At 36.9% G+C, this 26,642-nt stretch overlaps 1 protein-coding gene across 3 annotated transcripts in view; it reads left to right on the top strand.

The window, feature by feature from the left end:
• Positions 1-26,642, top strand: part of br (broad-complex core protein) — a 52,105-nt gene that overhangs the window by 2,965 nt on the left and 22,498 nt on the right. For all 3 annotated transcript variants that reach the window (XM_069503513.1, XM_034976192.2, XM_069503512.1), the window contains exon 2: positions 21,144-21,191. The gene's annotated coding sequence lies outside the window, so the exon portion shown is untranslated. The remainder of the gene's footprint in view (positions 1-21,143; positions 21,192-26,642) is intronic.

Below are 26,642 nucleotides of genomic sequence, written 5' to 3'. Positions count from 1 at the left end.
AAACGCACCCGTGCGAAGGCGGATCGGCTTTCGTTGCACATTTTAGGGGTGTGTAGGAATCTATTACTCGCACCAGAAAGCGCAACGTTGGAGGATCCCCTGGTGGACCGACGACATCAAACGAATAGTAGAGAGCCGCTGGATTCAGACGGAGCCAGACGTGTACATGTGGAAATCCCTATAAGAGACCTATATCCAGCAGTCAGTGGCGTGCAAGTCATAGAGGCATTAATGCACTGCTTACCCCAGTTGTAATAGCTCAATGCATATTTTTCATTATGACCTGCCAGTAAACAGGTTCCTACCTAACTAATGCCTACCCTGGCTTCAAACCCTATGCACGCCACTGCCAGCAGTGGACGTCTATTTGTTGATCATGATGATTATCTTAATCTTAATAAATATATAAAAGGAAAAGGTGACTGACTAACTGATCTATCAACACACAGCTCAAACTACTGGACAGATTGGGCTGAAATTTGGCATGCAGATAGCTAATAATATGACAGGCATCCGCTAAGAAAGGAATTTCGAAAATTAAACCCTTAAGAAGGTGAAATAGGGGTTTGAAAGTGTAGTCCACGTGGACGAAGTCGCGAGCATAAGCTAGTTTTGTTATAAAAGATTATACTCATTCCCACAAATGATTTTTAGACTTTTTTGAGGCGGAGTTGCCAGCGGTTTCTAGTTTGCCTGTGATCACTAATTTTCTCGCAACTAAGATTATTTTGTCTAACAAAAATTATGTTGTTGTAGATTTATTGGGATGTTATACTGTAAGAATACCTATTAGCTATGTTTGTGTTTGAAAAGTTTGTCCTGTATAAAAGTGGCATTCTCTAAAGCACCGTTAAGTGCTAGTAGAGAGGTGTGCGCAGGCTCAATGCCTAGTCGTTACATTCTGCAGTGCGAGCTCGGCTCGCGCGTGCAGCATGGCTTGCACCCCTCGAAGCTATTGTGAGCCACATACGCCATAGACAGGTTAACTAGTCTGTACATAAACTTGACCTTTTTGATGGTAATTTTTGGCAGTTGAAGTTTTTTTCGCGCAAACTTGAGTGCTATAGTGCCAATTGTTGGTTTATTTTTATTAGTTACTAGCTGATGCCCGCGACTTCGTCCGCGTGGATTTATGTTTTTCAAAATCCCGCGGGAACTTTTTGATTTTCCGGGATGAAAAGTAGTATTTGTGTTAATCCAGTGTATAATCTATCTCCATTCCAAATTTCGGCCAAATCCGTTCAGTAGTTTTTGCGTGAAGGAGTAACAAACATACACACACACACACATACAAACTTTCGCCTTTATATTATTAGTGTGACTAGCTGCCCCGGCGAACTTCGTACCGCCTAACAGTTTTCAGGATTTTTTTTAAATTTTTCTGTCCGTAAGAACCATCCTCGTACTTCAAGGAATATTATAAAAAAAGAATTAGCGAAATTGCGAATTAGCAACACATTCAGCGATTCATATATAGGGACTAGCTGATGCCCGCGACTTCGTCCGCGTGGAATTAGGTTTTATAAAAATCCCATAGGACTCTTTGACTTTCCAGGATAAAAAGTAGCCTATATCATTTCAAGGTCTTTAACTATATTATATCCATACAAAAAATCTCGTTGCTCCCTACAGTGGTTTGAGCTGTGCGTTGATATATAAGTCAGTCAGTTCATCATCATCACCATCATCATCAACCAATAGACGTCCACAGCTGGACATAAGTGTCTTGTAGGGACTTCCACACTCCACAGTCTTGCGCCCCCTGAATCCAGCGGCTCCCTGCGACTCGTCTGATGTCGTCCGTCCACCTAGTCAGTCAGAACTATGAATTTTATAAATACAGATTTTTAATTTTATTACCAAAAACGATAGTCTATTAGGTAATTTATTAGAATTTCAACTTTGCATTATCGCTATCTAAACAACGCCGAATTCAATTCTGTTTCAAAGATAAAACCAGATAACAAAACTGCATTGTCGCAACCAAAACTTTATCATTTCTTCAACTAGAAAAAATATCTAAGAACACGAAATGGAAATTTCAATAGACGGAACGGAATCGAAAAACAGAGACCGTCCCCGCTAATTCATCCAGACGATCATCGATTCGCATCTATCTACGAAACATAGCCTTGCAGACTAGGAAAAAGAAAAAAAAACCTGCCAAGTGCGAGTCAGACTCGCGTAACGAGGGTTCCGTACTACAGTAGCATTGTTACGACATTTTGCACGATAATTCAAAACTATGATGCATAAAAATAAATAAAAATTTGTTTTACAATGTACATGTAAAGACCTTTCATATGATACCCCACTTCATATAGTTATCATTATCATACTTCGAAAATTGAAAATACTAATTATTAGTTCATGACCACAATTTAAATTTTTTTTGTGTGATGTAACCACAAATTCACAGTTTTCAGATTTTTCCCCAAACGTCTGCTACAAGACCTACTACCTACCTGCCCAATTTCATGATTCTAGGTTAACCGGAAGTACCCCGTAGGTTTCTTGTTAGACCGACAGACAGACAGACAGACAACAAAGTGATCCTATAAGGGTTCCGTTTTTGTTTTTGAGGTACGGAACCCTAGAAATAAAAAAATTAGTCGCGGCGACTGTCATTCCGTCTCCTAATCGCGGGGCACGCACGCGCGCCTTTTAATTGCGCCCGCTCCCCCCCCGGAAAAGGGCCCGAGTTTCTGGGGATTAGCATACAGCCTCAGCAGGGGTGCACAGTTTTTAGCGCGCTATTTTTCGCGGCATTTTCGGTGGGGAGGGGAGTGCGTAAGCGCTGCAGTCGGCGAGCGCCGGCGAACGCGCGATGTACCTAGCGTCAACCAAAACCACGCGAGTCCTCAGATGCGGTATGAACAAACTTCTCTAAAACCTGTGCAGTGTTGTGTGTGGTGTTTCAAATTTTAGGAAAAAAAAAATTTTTTTTTCGGTAAGTTTTTTTTTAATCAAGTGACGCTTGCTAATTTAGGCGATAGCTGGGAGCAAGGTCGTGGCATAGTGATAATATTATTTGCACAAAAAAATTTGTTAGTGCTATGGATAATCTCATTTATAGGACAATGCGTGCCGTTGTAAGATTTTTTCTCTTCTATCAAATACCTACTATTTTAAATAATTATATTTTCCAAAGTATGTTACACGTGTTTGCATTTTTTATCTCGAAAGATAATGTACACTTTTTTTAAATCTTTTATTAACAGGCCACATTACTGTATGTGTGCCTATTGTATAACCTATCTTATTCTACAATAATTCTAACTTATCTTACAATCCCAAATAGGTACACCGTTTACGGCTTATTATCAGAAAAAAATAACACTTCATAATATTAAAAACGGAAACTATACCAAGAATTATTAATCAAAACATGCCAATTTTTATCAAAAAATCTACTTCCGGTCAGCTTCGTTTCCTCAAACATCATCCATATAATTCCCATTTCTTAACTAACTGAAAAAAAGTTAAAAAGTACCTATTTTCATTTCCCAACTACTTAACTTAGTAACTGTTCGAAACGAGTTAAGTAAATACCTACTTCATGCTTAATCCTGAAGTTAAACTAACAAGCTTGAACTTTTTTCTTCTAATATCACTGAAAGTCCAGAATTTTTAACGGAATCCAAGTTAAAGTTGAAGAATAAACTTTGAACAGTTACTTTACTTGTAAGTAAATTATACGAGTAAGTAGGTACATTTGATACTTCATAGACATAACTTTAAGAGTGACTAACATTACCTACCTATTTGTGTGACAAAGTATCATTGGAAATAATTACAGACGAAGTTTCTAGAATATTACCAAATTCTCTCTAGGAAATAATAGGTAGAGAACCAAAACATTAAATAATCCATACTTCCTTACAAATATTATAAATGCGAAAGTGTGTATGTCTGTCTGCTAGCTTTTCACGGCCCAACCTTTCAACCAATTTTAATGAAATTTGGTCACAGAGGTAGCTTGCATCCCGGGTAAGGACATAGGCTACTTTTTATCTCGGAAAATCAAAGAGTTCCCATGGGAATTTTAAAAACCTAAATCATAAAAAATAGGTAGAGAATCAAAATATTAAATAATTAGTACTAATATTATAAATGTGAAAGTGTGTTTGTTTGTCCTTCAATAACGTCGCAACGGAGCAACGGATTGACGTGATTTATTGCATGGGTATATTCCTTAAAAACCTTAAAATAGGCACTTGAAATTTGAGTAGTCCCCGCGGACAAATTCGCGGGCATAAGCTAGTCTTAAATATATAAAAGGAAAAGGTGACTGACTAACTGATCTATCAACGCACCGCTCAAACTACTGGATGGATCGGGCATGCAGATAGTTATTATGACGTAAACATCCACTAACATTTTTTTGAAAATTCAACCCCAGGGGGTAAAACATGGGTTTGAAATGTGTGTAGTCTAGGCGGACGAAGTCGTAGGAATATGCTAGTCATTTGTACAACGCATTTCTTTGCTTTAGCTTTTCTTAATTGGTACACCGTACCTACGACCTCATGGATTTTAGTCTATAGTCTATACCTATCCTAAACTATTCAGCTACATTAAAGGCTTATTTTAGTCTATACCTATCCTAAACCATTCAGCCTCATTGCAGGATTATTTTTTAAACTCAACCAGATTAACGTGTAACTAACCGCTCTTAGTTCAAGTTACAGTCGTCAGTTAGGTAAACTAGCTCAGTTTACTAAAACATTACATTACTCAGTCAAGAAGAAATCATGTGCGTCAAGTATTATTCATATTTTCTACTCAATTAACATGATACGCAGTTCAAGCCTTAATCTAAATAAATAAAAGAAAAAGGTGACTGACTGACTGACTGACTGACTGACTGACTGACTGACTGATCTATCAACGCACAGCTTTCCTTCAGTCACCTTTTCCTTATACATATTACGATAGGCAAATACAGAGACAAAGGCAGATTGCGATTTGTTTCATACTATTTGGAAAAGCTGTGGTAGCCTAGTGCTTAGGACATCCGCCTTCTAATCGGAGGTCGAGGGTTCGATCCCGGGCACGCACCTCTAACTTTAGGGAGTTATGTGTGTTTTAAAAAATTAAATATCACTTGCTTTAACGGTGAAGGAAAAAATCGTGAGGAAACCTGCATGCCAGAGAGTTCTCCATAATGTTCTCAAAGGTGTGTGCAGTCTACCAATCCGCACATGGCCAGCGTGGTAAACTATGGCCAAAACCCTTCTCACTCTGAGCAGAGACCCGTGCTCTGTAGTGAGCCGGTGATGGGTTGATCATGATGATGATGATTTGGAAAAGAAGAATAAGAGTTTTGTAAGAGTAGTATGTACGGAAAGGGGGTCCGACGTAAACAGAACCCGGGAACATAACACACCCCCGTTTTATGATAAAAAACCAAAAACTGCACCTCTCACCAACGCAGCGCCGCCGTCAAAACACGTAGACGTTTCAAAAGGAAATAAAAACACCCTTTCGAGACACGAACGAGAGCTTTGAAACATAAGGTATTGCCTGCCACAGCTAGGTTATCATACAATTCCAAACATTATTTTAACACTAGCTGATGCCAGCGGCTTCGCACGCGTGGATTTAGGTTTTTAAAAACCCGTGGAACTTTTGATTTTCCAGTACAAAAATTAGTATAAAAATAAAATAAAAATCTTTTTTATTCGAATAAACTTTTACAAGTACTTTCGAATAGTCGGATGCATCTACCACTGATTCGGAATGCCTTTCCTACCAAGAAGAACCAGCAAGAAATTTGGCGGTTGCTCTTTTCAAATATTTGATATAGGAACAAGATAATGGGGCCGATTCTCTTGTACACAATCTCTAAAGTAAACTAAATTAACAGGTCTAAATCTAGTGCCATCCTTTTCCGCAAGCAACATTATGAAAGGGATAGCAATAGATTTAGGCGTGACATTTTAGTTTAGTTTAGAGATTGTGTACAATGGAATTAGCCACAATGCCATGTATAAAATAGTATTTGCAGTCTTGTGCGTTGCCGGAACGAGCTGCAGGTCAAATCCACGCTCTGTAGTATCTGTAGTAGCCCGTCCCCGGGATGCAAGACGATACCAAATTTCGTAAAAACACACGAATCCCGTGGGATGACCACGATTAGAAATGCAACTCCTTACAGCAGAGGAGTTGGATTCTCGAGTTCAAAATTTCTTTACTTGGTAGTGTTAGAAAGAAAACCACTTTGATATACTATAACATTTAATCACTGTTTCTTATTTAATTAATTTACAGGTCGATACAAAGTACTATACATCGTCCCCGCGTTACCATCGAGTCTAGAGTCCCCGCGTTACCATCGAGTCTAGAGTCCCCGCGTTACCATCGAGTCTAGAGTCCCCGCGTTACCATCGAGTCTAGAGTCCCCGCGTTACCATCGAGTATAGAGTCCCCGAGTTACCATCGAGTCTAGAGTCCCCGCGTTACCATCGAGTATAGAGTCCCCGAGTTACCATCTAGTCTAGAGTCCCCGCGTTACCATCGAGTCTAGAGTCCCCGCGTTACCATCTAGTCTAGAGTCCCCGCGTTACCATCGAGTCTAGAGTCCCCGCGTTACCATCGAGTCTAGAGTCCCCGCGTTACCATCGAGTCTAGAGTCCCCCCGAAACCATAGACTCTCGGAGAATGTCAGAGAGTGCTAGGTCGCGCACAGACTATTAACAAAACCCACCTAACAGTAGGTACCTCCAATATCAATTTATTAAATTTTTGTGGTCAGATCCTGTACAGCATCAGGATTAAGGGAATGGAATCCAAATTTTTTATAGGACAATATCGCAAAGATTCTCTATCGATTAAAAAAAATACTCAAATCGGTTCAGAAATCTCGGAGATTTCTATGTACCCATATAGGTAGAAAAACACAACTCCTCTTTCTTTGAAAGTCGGTTAAAAATAGCCTATGTTAATTATAAGATTAATCCTCTACTTGTCTGTGAAAGTCCCGTCAAAATAGGTTCAGCAGTCCCGAAGATTAGCCCGTTCAAACAGAAAGACACTTCAATTTTATTTATTAGTGTAGATTTTTACTGATATACAATGAACCAAAAGCTTACTTTGCAATAATCCGCTGAAAAAGGTAGAATCTGTATGGTGCAACATGCAGCATGCGAAATGCACCGCTCGCACTCCTACTGCTAAACATGCAGGAAAAAGCTGCCACCAAGCAAGGGGGCTAATTCTGAGCACAGCCTAATTTTAGAGTATTCGCATGCTCTTCTTACTAATGTAATCAAAGTCATGTTCCGTTGCATTGTTAAAAAGAAAAGGATGCAGATACTCTAAATTTAGTTAAGAGTAAGACAAAGGAATCGGTGCCATTGTGGCTAATTCCGTTGTACACAATCTCTAAACTAAACTAAAATGGCACGTCTAAATCTATTGCTATCCCTTTCATAATGTTGCTTGCGGAAAAGGATAGCACTAGATTTAGACCTGTTAATTAAGTTTAGTTTAGAGATTGTGTACAAGAGAATCGGCCCCATTATCTGCCTATAATAATATATATATTGCTTCCTAATAAAAATAATTCCTAATATTAAGTTCTTACATTTTGCCCATTGTTCTTTCGTTAAAAACAAGCAGACAGAATTTATGAGTACATAATATCTAAATATATAAAAGGAAAAGGTGACTGACTGACTGACTGACTGACTGACTGACTGACTGACTGACTGACTGATCTATCAACACACAGCTCAAACTACTGGACCGATCGGGCTGAAATTTGGCATGCAGATAGCTATTGTGACGTAGGCATCCGCTAAAAAAGGATTTTCGAAAATTCAACTCCTAAGGGGGTGAAGTAGGGGTTTGAAATTTCTGTAGTCCACGCGGACGAAGTCGCGAGCATAAGCTAGTTACCTACAGCTAAAGATTGTTATAGCCAAGCAGTAATTTAATACCTATTATATTAGTAGTCTATTGCGAACCTATATATATCAGTATTTGCACAAAATATACTATTTTCCTTAAAAATATGGCAATGACCGCGGCAAGGGTACAGTCAGTCTAATTAAAGTACAATAATTAGATAATAGTAGTTATGCAGTTTGATCCATACTGCAACACACTTATTCTATATCCTTAAATAACGCAAAAAGAGACAACTTGCGTCCAAAATATAAATACAACATAATTGTACCCCAAAATAACTGCTACACATTCTCAAAAAGCGCATTTGCATTTGGTATTAAAAAAATTAATCATTTACCACTCAATATTAAAAAAACAGAAGGCAATATGTTTAAAAATAAATTAAGAATTTGGTTAATTAGTAAGGCCTTTTATAATATTATTAATGAGTATTTTTATGAAAATTATTGCTATAAGTATAGTATGTAAGTACGTAGGTAGTGGTTTTTTTTAGTTTAGTAAACAAAATAGTTAAAAATTGTAATATTTAAAAAATATTGTATGTAACCAGTATTGCACGCCACAAAGTGGCAAACTGTTAGAACTTTATAACAAGTATAACACCTAATGTACCTACACAGTTAATGCAATAAAAATTTATTCTATTCTATTCTTAATATTATTACGTTAACCATCGAAATATTTCAATGATAATCACTACCCATATTATACCCAAATGCGAATATGTGTTTGTTTGTTTATTGGTTTACTAGCTGATACCCGCGACTTCGTTCGCGTGGATTTAGGTTTAAAAATCCCTTGGGAACCCTTTCATTTTCCGGGATAAAAAGTAGCTTATGTCACTCTCCATGTCTTTAACTATACCGATGCCAAAAAAAACGATAATCTGTTGCTCCGTTGCGACGTGATTGAAGGACAAACCAACAAACCAATAAACCAACAAACAAACATTCTTTCGCATTTATAATAAGGGTACTGTTCCTTCAATCACGTCGTAACGGAGCAACGGATCGACGTGATTTTTTGCATCGGTATAGTTAATAAAAAAAAAAAAAAAAAAAAGATTCCGACGAATTGAGAACCTCCTCCTTTTTTTGAAGTCGGTTAAAAAGACCTGGAGAGTGACATAGGCTACTTTTTATTCCGGAAAATCAAATAGTTCCCACGGGATTTTTAAAAATCCTAAATCCTGTAAATGACATCTGATATGGACATTGAACTATAAGACCTTGTAAGATTAAATAATTGCAACATAACTAAATTAAATTCTTACAGTAACTATTTTTAAATATTTTATTGTATTGACAGAGACTTAATCAGACCATGACAGCAATTATTTAATACTACTATAATTTGACCTTATTTTTATTTTGTACTAATCTTGCTTTATAATAAATTCTAGTCAACATTCTCATAATATAATAATATATAAGCATGCAAATGAATAATATTTAATATCTAGTAATGATAATTTTAATAATTTTAATCCTATTCTTATTGTATCTTTAATATTTACCATTTTATTTTACCTAAAATTGTATTTGCAATACCCTGACAGGGTCTCATGTATTTAGCTTTTAGCTTTAAGCACCCACCATCAATTAATGTAAATGTACATGAAAGCAAATAAATAAATCTGAATCTGAATCTGAATCCACGCGGAAGAAGTCGCGGGCATCAGCTAGTAATATGAAATGTCTCGTAATTTTTTTTGATCATTTGAAGTAGGTAATTGTGATAATTAATTACATAAATAAGCTACAAGGATCCAAAATGCGCCATGCTCTAAGAAGTCCCCATGCCCCACAACAAACTCAACCAGGTATCTATTCTTATTCATTTCATTTCACTTCATTAGTATACCTATTATTGTTATTGAAAAGAGCTGATAAGAATAATTTAAACTAGACTGTTTATGAAAACTAGAAACTCGTTTATATTATGAAATGTACAATTACGCATAGGTGTGGACAAGTGCGACTAAAAAAAACTTAATTTAATTACTATTAAATACATAGGTAGATATAGGAAAATCAAATTACATGCAATTTAATTTTAACATGATTGGAGGAATAAAATTGATGATTTTTAATAATAATACAATCCACAAAAACCGGCCAAGTGAGAGTCCGGCTCGCGCTACGAGGGATCCATACTACAGTCGTATTTTATCGACATTTTGCATGATAATTCAAAAACTATGATGCATAAAAATAAATAAAAATCAGTTTTAGAATGCACAGGTGAAGTCCTTTCATATGATACCCCACTTGATATCTTACTTCGAAAATCGAAAATACTCATTTTTAGTTTATGACCACAATTTAATTTTTTTGTGTGATGTAACCACAAATTCATGGTTTTCAGTATATAATATCTACCTACCTACCAAATTTCATGATTCTAGGTCAACGGGAAGTATTCTGACAGACACGACGGACAGCCATACAACAAAGTGATCCTATAAGGGTTCCTTTTTCCTTTTGAAGTACGTAACCCGAAAAAGGTGACTGATTGTCTGACTGACTGATCTAACAACGCACTGCTCAAACTACTGGACGGTTCGAACTGAAAGGCATAGCTATAATAATGTAGACACCCGCTAAAAAGCGATTTTTGACAATATCTATAACTATAGCTGATGCCCGCGACTTCGTCACGTGAATTTAGGTTTTTTAAAAATCCCGTGGGAACTCTTTGATTTTCCGGGATAAAAAGTAGCGTATGTCATTCTCCAGGTCTTTATCTATATCCATGCAAAAAATCATCTGTCTGTCTGTCTGCTAGCTTTTCACGGCCCATCCGTTTAACCGATTCTGATGAAATTCGGTATAGAAATAGCTTGAATCCCGAGGATGGACATGGCTACTTTTGATCCCGGAAAATTAAAGAGTTCCCAGGGGATTTTTAAAAACCTAAATCCACGCAGACGAAGTCGCGGGCATCATCTAGTATTTAATAAGGGTACTGATACCTAAGGTGCTAAAATAGTGATTTGAAATTTGTGTAGTCCATGCGGATGAAGTCGCGGTCATCATCTAGTTAGTAAATAAATAAATAATTGATTGCAGTAGACACTTTTGCGTCTCACAGTACCCCCACTATCAGACTAGACCAAAACTCAATGACTAAACAGGATACAGCGAGCAAAAAACCACCGCGATTACAGAATTCAATGTTAGCTCAGCTTGCTAAATACACCCAAATATCTAAACCTAAATATATAAAAGTAAAAGGTGACTGACTGACTGACTGATAGGAGTTTGAAATTTGTGTAGTCCACGCGGAGGAGTTCGCGAGCATAAGCTAGTCTAAATATATAAAAGGATTGACTGACTGATCTATTAACGCAGATCTCAAACTACTGGACGGATCGGGCTGAAAGTTGGCATTATGGCGTAGGCATCTGCTAAGGATTTTTGAAAATTCAACCCCTAAGGGGGTGTAATAGGGGTTAGAAATTTATGTTGTTCACGAGCATAAGCTAGTAGGTATCATATATAAGGAAAAACTGACTGACTGATCAATCAACGCACAGCTCAAACTACTGGACGGATCGGACTGAAAGTTGGCATGCAGATCGTGATCATGAAGGTCGTGACCGTTTCCATTAGTCACGATATAATGGTAGGAGTTATTTTAGAATAGAATAGAAACATTATTTATTTAAAAAAAAATTACAAGTGCTTTTGAATTTACCACCTGCTATATATATGCTGCGGATTGATAGACTTCACACACCTTTGGGAACATTATGGAGAACTCTCAGGCGTGCAGGTTTCCTCACGATGTTTTCCTTCACCGATAAAGCGAATAATATTTAATTAAGTAAAACGTTACATAACTCCGAAAAGTTAGAGGTGCGTGCCCGCAATCGAACCCACAACCTCCGATTAGAAGGCGTACTAACCACTAGGCTATCACAACTTGTCATCTTAGGTGGTCTTAATGTTTACAATATGCAATTTTTTTTCACAAGCTCGAGCGAATCTCTCAATTTTACACAACACGGTGAAGCAATCCTAAACAATGAAATATCTCAGGTGGTTACTTGCGCAATGGTCCCCGGCAATCAGCGAGCATCTTAGAAACGATGAAACAGGACGCCTCTGACGGTGGTCTATGGTACCTATAAAAACTGGCCAAGTGCGATTCAGACTCGCAAGCGAACGGTTCCGTATCAACGTACAAAATTAAATACTTTTTAATTTGCATGGCGGCCATTTTGAAATTTTTATTATTTGTTGTTACAGCGGCAATAGAAATATACACTGAAAATTTCAACTCTCTGCCTATTATTATGGTTTATCCGATACAACCCGCTGACAGACAGAAGGACAAACGGACAGCGAAAGCTTAGTAATAGGATCCTTTTGGTTCCCTTCGGGTACCTCAGTTGAGTTAGTTGCGCAATAGTCCCCGCCAATCAGCGAGCATCTTAGAAACGATGAAACAGGACGCCTCTGACGGTGGTCTATAGTACCTATAAAAACTGGCCAAGTGCGATTCAGACTCGCAAGCGAACGGTTCCGTATCATCGTACAAGATTAAATCAAGTACCCTTATTATTAATGTCAAAGTGTGTTTGTTTGTTGGTTTCTCCTTTAATCACGTCGCAACGGAGCAACGGATTGACGTGATTTTTTTGCATGGGTATAGTCATAGACCTGGAGAGTGACATAGGCTACTTTTTATCCCGGAAAACCAGAGTTCCCGCGGGATTGTTAAAAACCTAAGTCCATGAGGACGAAGTCGCGGGCATCAGCTAGTACTTTTTAATTTGCATGGCAGCGATTTTGAAATTTTCATTATTAACTGACGTTTTTAGACCTTCCATGTTGGCAAATTTCATGAACATTCATTCTAGTTCAACGGGAAGTACCCTTGAGGTTTCGGTTTATTTGAGACTAGCAGATGCCCGCGACTTCCTACGCGTGGATTTAGATTTTTACTTACGTTTTTCCGTGGGAACTCTTTGATTTTCCGGGATAAAAAGAAGCCTATATCACTGTCCAGGTCTTAAGCTATATCCATGCAAAAAGTCACGTCGATCCGTTGCACCGTTGTGAAGTGATTGAAGGACAAACCAACAAACAAACACACTTTCGCATTTATAATATACGAGTAGTTGTCAAAATATACAGCATTAATGGCCGTCTTTTTCGATTGCGTTGACTTACTTACGGTTTCAAGGGACCGTAGATTTAAATATCTATTTGATATTAATTTATCTCCACGCAATTCTAAAAAAAAAGCAAATGGACAACGAAGTGAAAGGTTCCATTTTTCTATTGAGGTACGGAACCCTAAAAATGGATACTTCATAGAAACTACTAATGTTCATTGCCGAAGATTAGCTCTATTTCTTATCATAGGTGTCGGAATTAGCTCGGAGAGCGAATTGTTATCTAATGGGTAGGTACTTTTTTCTAACCGATTCGACTCGGCTTTGAATCATCATCATCATCAACCCAAAGCCAGTTCACTACTGAGAACGGGTCTCCTATCAGAATAAGAAGGGTTTTGGCCGTAGTCTACCACGCTGGCTAAGTGCAGTTTTTTATTATTATTCAGATACAAGTTAGCCCTTGACTGTATTCTCACCTGGTGGTAAGTGATGATGCAGTCTAAGATGATAGCGGGCTAACCTGGAAGGGGTATGGCAGTTTTTATTAAACCCATACCCCTTTGGTTTCTACACGGCATCGTACCGGAACGCTAAATCGCTTGGCGGCACGGCTTTGCTGGTAGGGTGGTAACTAGGCACGGCCGAAGCCTCCCACCAGACCAGACCAGAAATTTAGAAATTATAAAATTCCAAACCCCTGCCAGGAATCGAACCCGGGACCTCCCACTATTAAGACCACATCGCTTACCACTGCGCCAGGGAGGTCGTCAAAGTTTGGCAGACTTCGCAAACTTTTGAGAAAATTATGAAAAATAATCATTAAAATAATATAAGGAAAGTATTGCAACATTCGCATCAAATTGTTTTCCTTAATAACCTTAGAAATAAATAATATTTACAACAAAATCAAAGGGTCAAGTTGGATTCCGAGAACGGTTAAAATTAACTAATTAATTATTACTAACCGGAAAGTTGTGTTCGCACTATCTATACAATAAACCCTAGTTCAAAAGCCTAACAACGAAAAATTATCTCTATTGTTACAGCAATATAGTACACAATGGTTTGTAAGGCTTTTGTGCATGAAGTAATTTTGCAAGTGCACTTTTTTGGAAGTAAGACAATTGTTGCAGTGTAAGATTTTCGGTAGTTGAGTTCTGAATGGCCATACGTGATTAATGTAGGGTATTGTTTAGGATTAAACAATTAATATAGGTTAGTAGGAAATCGCATTTATGCGAGACTAGCATATGCTCGCGACTTCGTCCGCGTGGACTACATAAATTTCAACCCCCTATTTTAAACCCTTAGGGGTTGAATTTTCAAAAATACCTTCTTAGCGGATGCCTACGTCATAATAATTTCAGCCCAATCCGTCTAGTACTTTCAGCTGTGCGTTGATAGATCAATCAGTAAGTCAGTCTGTCAGTCACCTTTTCCTTTTATGTATTTAGATAAGTAAGCATTCAAATCAACCCATCCCCGGCTCACTACAGAGCACGGGTCTCCTCTTAGAGTGAGAGGGGTTTTGGTTATATTCTACCCCGCTGGCTATGTGCGGATTGGTAGACTTCACACATCTTTGAGAACATTATGGAGAACTCTCAGGCATGCAGGTTTCCTCAAGATGTTTTCCTTCACCGTTAAAGCAAGTGATATTTAATTACTTAAAACGCACATAACTCCGAAAGTTAGAGGTGCGTGCCCGGGATCGAACCCGCGACCTCCGATTAGAAGGCGGACGTCCTAACCACTAGGCTATCACAGGTTTGTGCTAGAGTGATATAAAAATAAACAATAAATATAGATATCCGGCGACGTCCTAACGTTTTTATTTAGTTGTTTACATATTCGGTTACATAGATATGTTGTATGTTGTATGTTGATGTACATACAATATGTTTACACGGAGTCGTCCGGGCTACTCGATGTTATTCTATCGAAAATACCTTCCTCGCCCAACGATATGATTTATGAACTATCCATGATTTTTTGGGGTCCGTACCTCAAAAGGAAAAACGGAACCCTTATATAGGATCACTTTGTTGTCTGCCTCTCTGTCTGATCGGTCTGCCAAGAAACCTACAGGGTACTTCCCGTTGACCTAGAATCATGAAATTTGGCAGGTAGGTAGGTCTTATAGCAGACATTAGGGGAAAAATCTGAAAACCGTGAATTTGTGGTTACATCTATGAGTATTGAGTAGCTCTACAAAGCAGCAAATTAAAATAATCCATACTAATATTATAAATTCGTGTATATATTATAAGTATTATAAGTGTGTCTGTCTGTCTGCCTGTCTGCTAGCTTTTCACGGGCCATCCGTTCAACCGATTTTGACGATATTTGGTACAGAGATAGCTTGCATCCCGGGGAAGGACATAGGCTACTTTTTATCCCGGAAAATCAAAGAGTTCCCACGGGATTTTAAAAAATCTAAATCCACGCGGACGAAGTCGCGGGCATCATCTAGTAATCCAATAATTTGCTATCACATGACGTTGGCCTAAAAACCTCGACTTTATCTATCATCTATTCAAATAGAAAAAATAATTTCGACTAGTTTCTATTCGGCATTATCTACAATAATTCGGCACACGTTATCACCACGATATTTTCATATTCGCAATCTCGTGCAGTTGATAACTCGCCCTGCCCTAGGTTAGGGATGTGACGCGTCGCACTCCACCTCTTATCGATGTCGACAAGTCGATAAGGGAAAGACAATCCCCTGGTATCGCGTTTTGTTGATAAATTTTTGTATAGATGACCTATACAAAAATTTATCAACGTTCATGTAAAATAAGTTCATATAATAAACTATAATATTTTTAACATTTTCAACACTGTTGTGTACTGTACTGTTTACAGTACGTGGCAGAAAGTAATGTACATCGACCTTTAGAAGGAGATAGCAGATTTGTAGAGCATCGTCTCTGTCGTTGAGACTGACAAAACGTCATATAGGTATGAGTGACAGAGACAACGCTCTCTACAAAGCCAAAATGTCATTCTAAAGGGCAATGTACATTACTTTCTGCCGCGTACTGTATCGCGGCCTATGAACATTTGCAGCGCCAGAGGAACCACCAATGCGTTGTCAGATTTTTAGGGGGGTTTATAAAACCAGACATTTAAATTTTTATTCTGATAAAATCAACAGTTAAAATAAACTAGTCTCAGCTTAAAGAACTTAAAAAACGTTATTATTGATTTTTATTGTACGATGGACATCATAGAAATTAGATTACCTAACTGAAAATTTTATTATTTTATTTATTATTATTATTGTTGTTTTCTTTTTTCTCATTTATAGAGTTTACGGACTGGGTAATCATATCTTGTTTGCTCTTTATGCAAATTTCATAACGTAAAAGTCCCGCAAATTGCTAAAGCGCGTGGCCGCCATTTTAGTGACGTCAGCACTAGACTGAAGTTTCGAGCTGATGGTATATTTTTATTTCGGGTGACGTCAAAATGAGGTCATTTTGATGTTAATGAGACATGGTGTTAGCGCAATAGCAATTTGCGGGACTTACAACAAGCCAATTTTTATTTTAGTGAAAAAAAATTAAATATCGATAAATAGGATACCGCAAACGGTCCCATCCCTAGTGACAGTGCAGCCGTTATCGGGTTTTTAATACGTTGTCTAAATATTAGCAGCAAACATAGACGACTCTATCCGCAAAATTTGCTCGGAATCTAAACGCGTTCAATTTTAATTTACGAGTAGGCACAAATTTATGTTTGCGATTGTTTTTAAATAATACAATAAAACTTAAAGCTAGTCTTATCTAATTATTATACAAATCATGCCCGCGTGGAATGGTGCCAAGAATACTGGCTGCATTTCAGCGCTGGACCTGTTGCGCAAAAAATGAGCCCGCCCTTCTGTCACCATGAGTCGGTGAAATGTCTAACTAAGACTCCATGGCCCCAGGGTCTCCACAGCAAACAGAACAAAAATGGAACTGTCGATAAGAGAGGCATGCTTGCGCCGCTTGCCGTTTGCGATTGTTTTTCCCCGTAGCAAAATCAAATACCTACCTAATTTGTTTCATGTTGGACAGAAACAGGCGTTGCTTTGTGAAAGTCCATGATACTACAAGGAAGCTTAATATAAATCTGTATGTTGCAATGTGCAAACTCCACAATCTAAATATATAAAAGGTAAAGGTGATTGACTGACTGACTGACTGACTGATCTATCAACGCACAGCTCAAACTACTGAACGGATCGGACTACATAATGACGTAGGCATCCGCTAAGAAAGGATATTAATTTAAAATTCAATCCCTAAGAGGGTAAAATAAGGGTCTGAAATTTGTGTAGTCCACGCGGACGAAGACACGTTTATTAAAATACGAGACCTAATTTGTATAAAAAATCCGATTTTCATTATAGATTTGAGTTGAATCCGTTAATCACGGTAAGCAATTATCCAAACACTGCAGTATAATAGACTCGATTCGCAATTATGAAACCACCCGCGACAAATGAACTCAGCGCGTGTCATCTTTTGTTTCACATGAACGGTTTCTATATCATGATTCATGACAATATCATTTTTGTATAATTTTTAAATATAAAATTTTGTTATACTAATATTACTGTTAATAATATGATTGTTAATCGAATATTTGAAAAGACATTTTCAAAAATCCTTTATTAGCGGATGTCTACGTCGTATTAACTACCTGTATGCCAAATTTTAGCCCGATCCGTCCAGTAGTTTGTGCGCATAGATCAGTCAGTCAGTCACCTTTTCCTTTTATATATTTAGAAGAATACACAATTTTCGATTACCTTTTTTAAAAATAAGAGACTCAATTTGCATAAAATATCCGATTTTCACAAATAGATTTAAGTTGAACCCGTTAATCACGGTAAGCAATTATCCAAACACTGCAGTATAATAGACTCGATTCGCAATTATGAAACCACCCGCGACAAATGAACTCAGCGCGTGTCATCTTTTGTTTCACATGAACTTCCGGTGTCTATATCATGACAATATATTTTTTGTATAACTTAAAAAATATTTACAGTCTACAATAAGTTCGTGTAATCGTAAACTCGAAACTTGAGTTTTTCCGTACATCAATGCCGTCGACATTAGGTACCTACACGTTACACATAAATCTAGTGGTATAAGTGGTATAAGCTAAATAACAATTACTTATAAACTAACAACGTTGCACTAAATGAAGGTTATATTAAAACTAAATATAGTTGGTAAAACGCAATCATTTTTTATAAATTTATTGGCTAATTTTTAATAATTTACACACCTAAGAAAGTGCTTCAAAAAATACCCGTTACCAGGGTTGGTCTAGAGTTAGCAGGAGCCCTTATTTTATCGTGAACGTAATAAGAAAGCCAATGCTCGGGTTAAAAACCCTACGCCATGAGGAAGAAATAAATATTTATCTATTCATTTTACATAACTCAGTGTTTATTATCTAGGTTTAAGATCGGTTATAAAAATATCATTGACTTTATAGTGACCTATTTTATAATGTTTTAACATCCATATACATTCACTCAAATGTTTTTATAATCATAGGTAGATGTTTTTAAAAGTGGAGTTTCCGTAAAATATATTGTGACAATCTATTTGACTCTTATCCTAATTTTTTTTATTAATGCTCGCACGCGAAGGGTTTCGTGCTGTGCCATCAATCCATGTGACGTCATACTTAGTCAGAATTAACAAGCATCATGCGTTTTGGATTTTTGTAGAACAGATAAACAAAGTGAAATCTTTAAAATTCATTATAATTATTATAATTCTTTTTTTTCGATTGCTTATTGCTGATACTATCTTATTTATACATTTTTAGATATTTTCTCGCTCGGTGTAAAATACCGTATCCTAGGTCAACAGGAAGTAGGTACCCTATAGGTTTTAATTCACTTGAAGGTTTTTGACAGACGCGACAGACAGATAGACAGACAGACATCGAAGTAATCCTATAAGGGTTCCTTTTTTTCTGGAAATACGGTATCCTAAAAATCACTAAACATTTTAAATTTGTTTTAAACAACTCAGCAGACCACAAAGTAATAAGACAAAATACTTATAGAAAAAAATTAGCACGTGTATTGATGTAGACTGAAAGGAGTTGCTATTCTAATGAAGCTCTAAAAATGATAACATTTGAACTGACAAGGAAAAAATGAATAAACTCTTTGTGGAACTCAAGATAGTGTGGCAATTTGTTTACTAGACGCTTAGTGTTATGGTGGGTACAGACAGAGCGAACGATTGCAAACGCAGGCGAAATGTGGATTTCGACGAGCGATGGATAGTTTTTCCTGTAGGGACTTGGATGGATTATCCGACTATTTTTCATTAAATTTCGTAGGTAGGTAAATCTTATAGCACAAGTTAAGGAAAAATCTTAAAACCTTAAATTTTAAATAGAGTGAATTGATTGAAAGTGGTTACATCACACAAGAAATGTGCAAATGAACAAATTGTAATTAGTATTTTCAACGTTCGTTATCCTTCGTTTGCCCTCCTCGCTCTATCTGTACTCGGCTTTATGTGACTAGTTAGCTTATGGGAGCATCGGCCCTTAGCTCCTTCTCATTGCAAGAACTTCTTAATTGGTACCTACAATTAGAGAAAATCTATACATATATGTCTAAATATATATAAGGAAAGGACTGACTGATCTATCAACGTACAGCTCAAACTCCTGGATGGATCGGGCTGAAAGGCATGCAGATAGGTGTTATGACGTAGACATCCGCTAAGAAAGGATTTTTGAAAATTCAACCCCTAAGGGGCTAAATAGGGGTTTGAAGCTGTTTATGTAGGCCACGCGGACGAAGTCGCGGTAATAAGCTAGTACGACTACAAAGAAGTGTAGCAGTTGATAATTTTCACGATAAGCTTACTCAAATCCTTGAAATTGGGGCATGTATTAACTTTACTACAAACAAATTAATACATAAAGGGGTCTATATATCAAAATATCCATTTACCGGTCCCAACCAATACATAATGTATACGTAAAAAGGTACGTGGGTCGCGGGAAACTATCTCCAATACCCGGATCAAATACGGAGGCGTGAATACATACCTACCCAAGGCCCGGAAACACGTAGGCTCTATACATTATTTCCGTAAACATCCAGTATATGAGTCGGAATCGACCAATCGGAATGAAGGTCAAATTTTGAATAGCCAACCGGTGAGGCTCGTTTGGAATTCCAACTATGTAGGCTCTATACGAAAGTGAAAGTGGGCCAATAGCGCGTCTAGTTTCTATGTGTGTGTGCCATGTATGCTCGCATGTAAATAGGTTGTGTTTGCATGTGTGTGTTGTGAATGGAGCTTTCCAGGCTTTGTTACGTAAGTTAATGAAGCTACTGTTTTCGAGTTCGTGAGTTAAATGACTTAACGGAATGTCCAAAAATGTATTTCAATTACTAGGTTACCAATGAAACGTTAATTCGGCTAATTTATTTCGGGTTAGGTGTTACATATGACTTATATTTTATTACCCTGCGAGGGTTCCGTTTATTTAATTTAAAGTTTACGTAATTTACCACCACATAACCATTACCTACATAAATTATTATCTTAGATCACTACCCCTATTATACCCCTACAAGGGTCTACGCCGTAGAGAGAATCTACACGGAAAATCTCATGTTTCTACACATACCCACTTCCTACATTAACCTATGTTAACCTATGCCAGTCAGTCTTTTATATAATACTAGCTGATGTCCGCGACTTCGTACGCGTGGATTTAGGTTTTTAAAAATCCCGTGGGAACTCTTTGATTTCCCGGGATAAAAAGTAGCCTTTGTCCATCTCCAGGTCTCTTAACTATACCCATGCAAAAAATCTCGTCGATCCGTTGCTCTGTTGACAAACCAACAAAACAACAAAAGAACACACTTTCACAGTTAAAATAGGTTACTGATTATACAAATACTTTAAATATAGGTACATAATAATAAAATATATGTTGTGGTAGGAAAGACGGATGATGCAAGGGCATTCCACACGTCGTTTTTAAAAGATTTGCTAAACTACTATAAAGCTCTGACGGTACATGAAATTTTTTTTTGTTTCAGATTTAACTCAAAAAGGTTGCAGTTAAGAGGGCAGTTGCAATCGCTAAGGTAAGACTAAAAAGTTAAATTTTCTTACACTTTTTAAAAATTATTTTTATTAGCCTCAATTAACTTATGAGCTTTATGAGCCTCAATAGCTCAATAGGTAAAGGAGTGGACTGAAAGCCGAAAGGTCGACGGTTCAAATCCCGCCCGTTGCACTATTGTCGTACCTACTCCTAGTACAAGTTTGACGCTTAGTTGGAGAGGAAAGGGGAATATTAGTCATTTAACATGACTAATAAGTATTTTATTTAAAAAAAAAAATCTTATGATTTTTGAATATTTCATCCCAAGAGAATCATAAAAGGGGATGATAGTTTGTATGATATCTTGTCGCTTTTGAAGTAGGTACCTATAGCATCTATAGCTATAAGCTGTGATAACCCAGTGGTTAGGACGTCCGCCTTCCAATCGGAGGTCGGGGGTTCGATCCCGGGCACGAACCTCTTACTTTTCGGAGTTATGTGCGTTTTTAAGTAGGTAATTAAAATATCACTTGCTTTAACGGTAAAGGAAAACATCGTGAGGAAACCTGCATCCCTGAGAGTTCTCATAATGTTCTCAAAGGTGTGTGAAGTCTACCAAATCCGCACATGGCCAGCGTGGTAGACTATGGCCAAAACCCTTCTCACTCTGAGAGGAGACCCGTGCTCTGTAGTGAGCCAGCGATGGGTTGATCATGATGATGATGATAGCATCTATAAAAATTTATATTTGGGCTTTCGATTGTAAATGAAGGAATACGTATTTCAGGATTTTAGGAAATATAACTCCCATCGATTTTCAAAAATTCCACGCGAAGCTAGTATTTTTAATTAGGTCTTAATTAGTGCATATAGGTATATTTACATTATGTGAACATTTTAATGTCAACGTCAATCAATAGATACGGTTTTAAAAACCTATTATAACACAAAGCAATAATTAAGTCGATTTTTGATAACAAGTAGGTAGGTCATGACACTGAGCTCTGACACTAAGCTAGATAAAGCCTAAGTTTTTAGTTCTTTCAGAGATAACGACACTTTATTATAGTTTCGATATTTATTAAACAGTCAAAATTGTTATAATTCATTAATGATGCAATCGATTTTTCTAGAGATAGGTATATAAAAATTGAACAATAGATAAATTCTTGGTAGAAACAGTTTTAAGGTTCCGTACATCCGAATTTAAATCGGGAACCGGATAGGATTCTCGGTCTATCCGTCTGGCACACCCAATTTGCTCCGAATCTACTGAACCGATATTTCTGTGACCCAAACACGGGCGTGCAACGTAAATAAATTAATTTCGAATATAGGGGTCACGTTTAGAAGCCAATAGAATATTTAAAAAAAAAAGTTTTGCAAACTGTACCGTGTGACATTTCAAATGAAAGAACTTTATTGTGAGGGTCTCAAAAACATATTTTTTTACAATTTTAAAATAAATAGTTTAAGTTTTTTTTTAAATCTGCATTTTGAAAAAAAATGCAGAAAAGATTTTTACCAACTTAACGGTCTATAACTATTTGAAATATTTACTTAACTGTTATTTATATGTGTGATAAAGAAGATTAAAATTCGATGGCATTCAAATCAATATAGTTACAAGGAAAAAATTAAGTAGGTAGCTACCTAATATACCTATAATACCAAAGTTGATATTTTAATAATGTTAAAGAAGAATATTTTTTATACATACACCGAGTAGGTAAGTATATTACTTACGATAGAAAAATTAACAAAAAGCTAAATAATTATTTAGTTCTACACTAAAACCTATTTAAATATTACCACAATTACACATTATTCATACACCATCTGTGCAATTTGAAAAAAACCTTGAAAATTACATTATTTGTTTTTCTAGACAAGGTAACGACAGTAGGTAGCCTATATTTAATTAAGACAGTAATAAAATAACTGGTGTTATTTGATAACTTAAATTACAATCAGAGTGTTAAAGAGATTTTTTGCTTTGATTATATTATAGTTTAAAGATCTAGAGAGTGAATACTTTTCATCCCGAAAACTCAAAGAGTTCCAACGGGATTTTTTAAAGATCTAAACCCACGCAGACCAAGTCACGGTCGTTAGCTAGTTGACCAATAAACGGCTTCTAAGGATCTGTGCGTATCTGCCTACTTTGATTTTGCTCTCCTCAGATTCTCTGACATAAACTTATTTCGTTTTAGTTCTAAGTAAAGCCAGAGTAGGTAACCCCAAAGTACGCCTTGCCTATAGATTGCAGTCTAAGGCGCCGTCCTATTCTCATGAAATACAATATGCACGCATCGCATGATCGCGCGATCTTCTATAGGACATTCAGTAGAACACAGTTAGTTTGAACGCACGGGACGCACGCATCATCGTACGAGCGATGACAATAGGACGGCGCCTAAGAAGCAAGATTAGCAAGCAGAATTATTTCAGGGATAGATTTAAGTTATTCCGTTTCAAACTCAAACTCTAATCATTTATACAGAATAGGTAAAATTTTACGCTTACTGATGGTCAAAATTTTAATTTGTAATTTCAATTATCATTTCAATTCTAGGTAAAGTTTGAGCTGCAGTCAGAGTACTTACTTATACATACAACTAGATGATGCCCGCGCCTTCGTCTGCGTGGATTTAGGTTGTTTTAAAATGCCGCGGGAACTCTTTAATTTTCCGGGATAAAAAGTAGCCTATGTCCCCCCCGGGGTGTAAGCTAACCCTGTACCAAATTTCATCAAAATCGGTTAAACTGTTTGGCCGTGAAAAACTTGCAGACAGACAGACAGACAGGAACACTGTCGCATTTATAATATTAGTATGGATTGAAAGTCCTGACTGGCTGACTTATATATCAACGCACAGCCTAAACCGCTGGTCCTGGATACATGAAATTTGGAGGGTGTGTTCTTTGTAAGGAGTAGGTATCCATTAAAATAGGATTTTTCGAAATTCCACTCCACTAGGTAGGTTAAATGGGGGTTTGAAATTAGTGTAGTCCACGCGGACGAAGTCATAACATAAGCTAGTTTCGAAATAAGTGTCTAACCTCACAAAACTAAATTAACTTATTTATATACCTACTTAATATGTAATGTTTGGATATACATACTATATTAATAATATTTATAATATAGCACACTATCGAACGATTTTTATAGCACTAGAAACATTCTGAAACCTAAACTATACAACCGATAAGATATCAGGTAGCCTAGGTCTGTGATAAACGCTAAATTTACAAAAAAAACGCGATAACAGCCGGCTATCTTCGGTACGATGCGCCCAGTTCTAATTCATTTATTAACTAAACTAGCTTATGCTCGCGACTTCGTCCGCGTGGACTACACAAATTTCAAACCCCTATTTCACCCCCTTAGGGGTTGAATTTTCAAAAATCCTTTCTTAGAGGATGCCTACATCATAATAGCTATCTGCATGCCAAATTTCAGCCCGATCCATGCAGTAGTTTGAGCTGTGCGTTGATAGATCAGTCAGTCAGTCAGTCACCTTTTCCTTTTATATAACTAAATATATCCATACCTATATACGTACCCATATTATAATTTAACACGAATAAAAACTAAATACGGACAAATTGCAAGTCATTATGTATGTGGTATTTTAGTCTGCCAATCCGCACTTGGCTAGCGTGGTGGACTATGGCCAAACCTTTCTCATACTTAAAGGAGACCCTTGCTCTGTAGTGAGCCGGCTATGGGTTGATTCATGATGATTTTATGTGGATGAACACTTACCAAGTGAATTCTTAAGCTTGCACTATCCATACTAATATTATAAATGCGAAAGTGTGTGTCTGTCTGCTAGCTTTTCACAGCCCATACGTTTAACCGATTTCAATGAAATTTGGTACAGAGGTAGCTTGCATCCCGGGAAGGGACATAGGCTAGTTTTGATCCCGGAAAATTAAAGAGTTCCCACGGGATTTTTAAAACTTAAATACACGTGGATGAAGTCGCGGGCATCATCCATTAAGTTACTAAGTAACCACTAACCACTAAATGTTGTGGATGTCACTGCTAAAAAACATTAGATAAGACTATATTACTCAAGGCTCTAATAAATTATTTATCTATTTAATTTATCAATGCACTTGCAAGTTGTATAGAGTAATCTAATTTGGATATGATTGATAATGGCAGCTGTCATTGCTTTGATAATAGAACTAATGCGCTAATCACCGTAGTTTCTAAATTTTATCGATATCGATATATCGATAAGAGAATAGCGTCAAGCGAGAACCGGTTAGACTCAGGAAATCGACATACTAGAATTGTAATCTTTTAATGGCAATAAATGGGACACTAATTATACAGAAAAAGAAGGAAGGAAGAAAATAATCATAATCAAACCATCCTCAGTCCATGCTCAGGCGGATTGATAGTCTTCTTTCTTCGTCTTATAAATGGATAAGCTGACTAACTGATTGACTGACTGATCTATCAAAGCACTGGATGGATTGGGCTGAAATTTGGCACGCAGATAGGTAGATAGCGTATGACGTAGGCATCCGCTAAGAAAGGATTTTTGAAAATTCAACGCCTAAGGGAGTAAAATAGGGGTTCAAAATTTGTGTAGTCCACGCGGACAAGGTCGCGGGAATGAGCTAGTGAAACATAAACTAAAGCCCTCTAACAAATAAACCTGGAATAGCGGTGGAATAGTTATACTCTGTTTTGTCTTTTTTTTTCAAATGTCAAATTACTGATGACAGAGAAAGACAAAACCGAGTATAACTATTCCACCGATATTCCAGGTTTATTTGTTAGAGGGAAGGACTTTTTGGATAATTCACGTCGCGTTGTTGAATTCACGTCAGCAATGGCCTTGGATGTTACGATTTGATTTGACGATACAGATCCCTAAAATTTTGCTATCTAGAAAATAATATACCTAGTAGGTAGATAGGTATAATGCATATGATAATGCATGTGTTATATAATTTATCGTGTCTATGCAAAGATAGTGCCGATATAGAGTTTCCAACCTAAAAATATTAGCGTAAAGTCAATTTTTGCATTATTTCTACTTATCATAGAACTTTTATCTTTAATTTTATTTTAGATACTTTTACCCAAACGGATATGCTAGCTAGTAGGTATCATAGATAAAATGATCAATTGAATTATAATTAATTTAGTTTAGATCGTAGATTTGCGAAAACCTGTGTTTGGTTTAAAAAATACGCACCGAATTGAGAACCTAAAATTTTTCCTCGTAAGTCCAAAAACTTGTTTCATAATACATATCATAGTCACATACACTTAAATCATCATCATCATCATCATCATTCTCATCGTGTCCAGTTACTAAGTTCCTTAAAAAAGTAAATTTTAAATTAATTCTTAAAGTTTAACTTTAAATTTTCTAACAGTAGGTAACTAGGTAGTCTTTTTATTTGATAGGCATTCAACTATTTTCTTTTTAGTGTTCCGCACCTCAAAAGGAAAAACGAA

Source organism: Maniola hyperantus, chromosome 15, assembly GCF_902806685.2.
Source record: "Maniola hyperantus chromosome 15, iAphHyp1.2, whole genome shotgun sequence".
Classification (NCBI taxonomy): Eukaryota; Metazoa; Arthropoda; class Insecta; order Lepidoptera; family Nymphalidae; genus Maniola; species Maniola hyperantus.
Note: the sequence above shows the minus strand (reverse complement) of the source record. Positions and strands in the feature narration are given on the sequence as shown.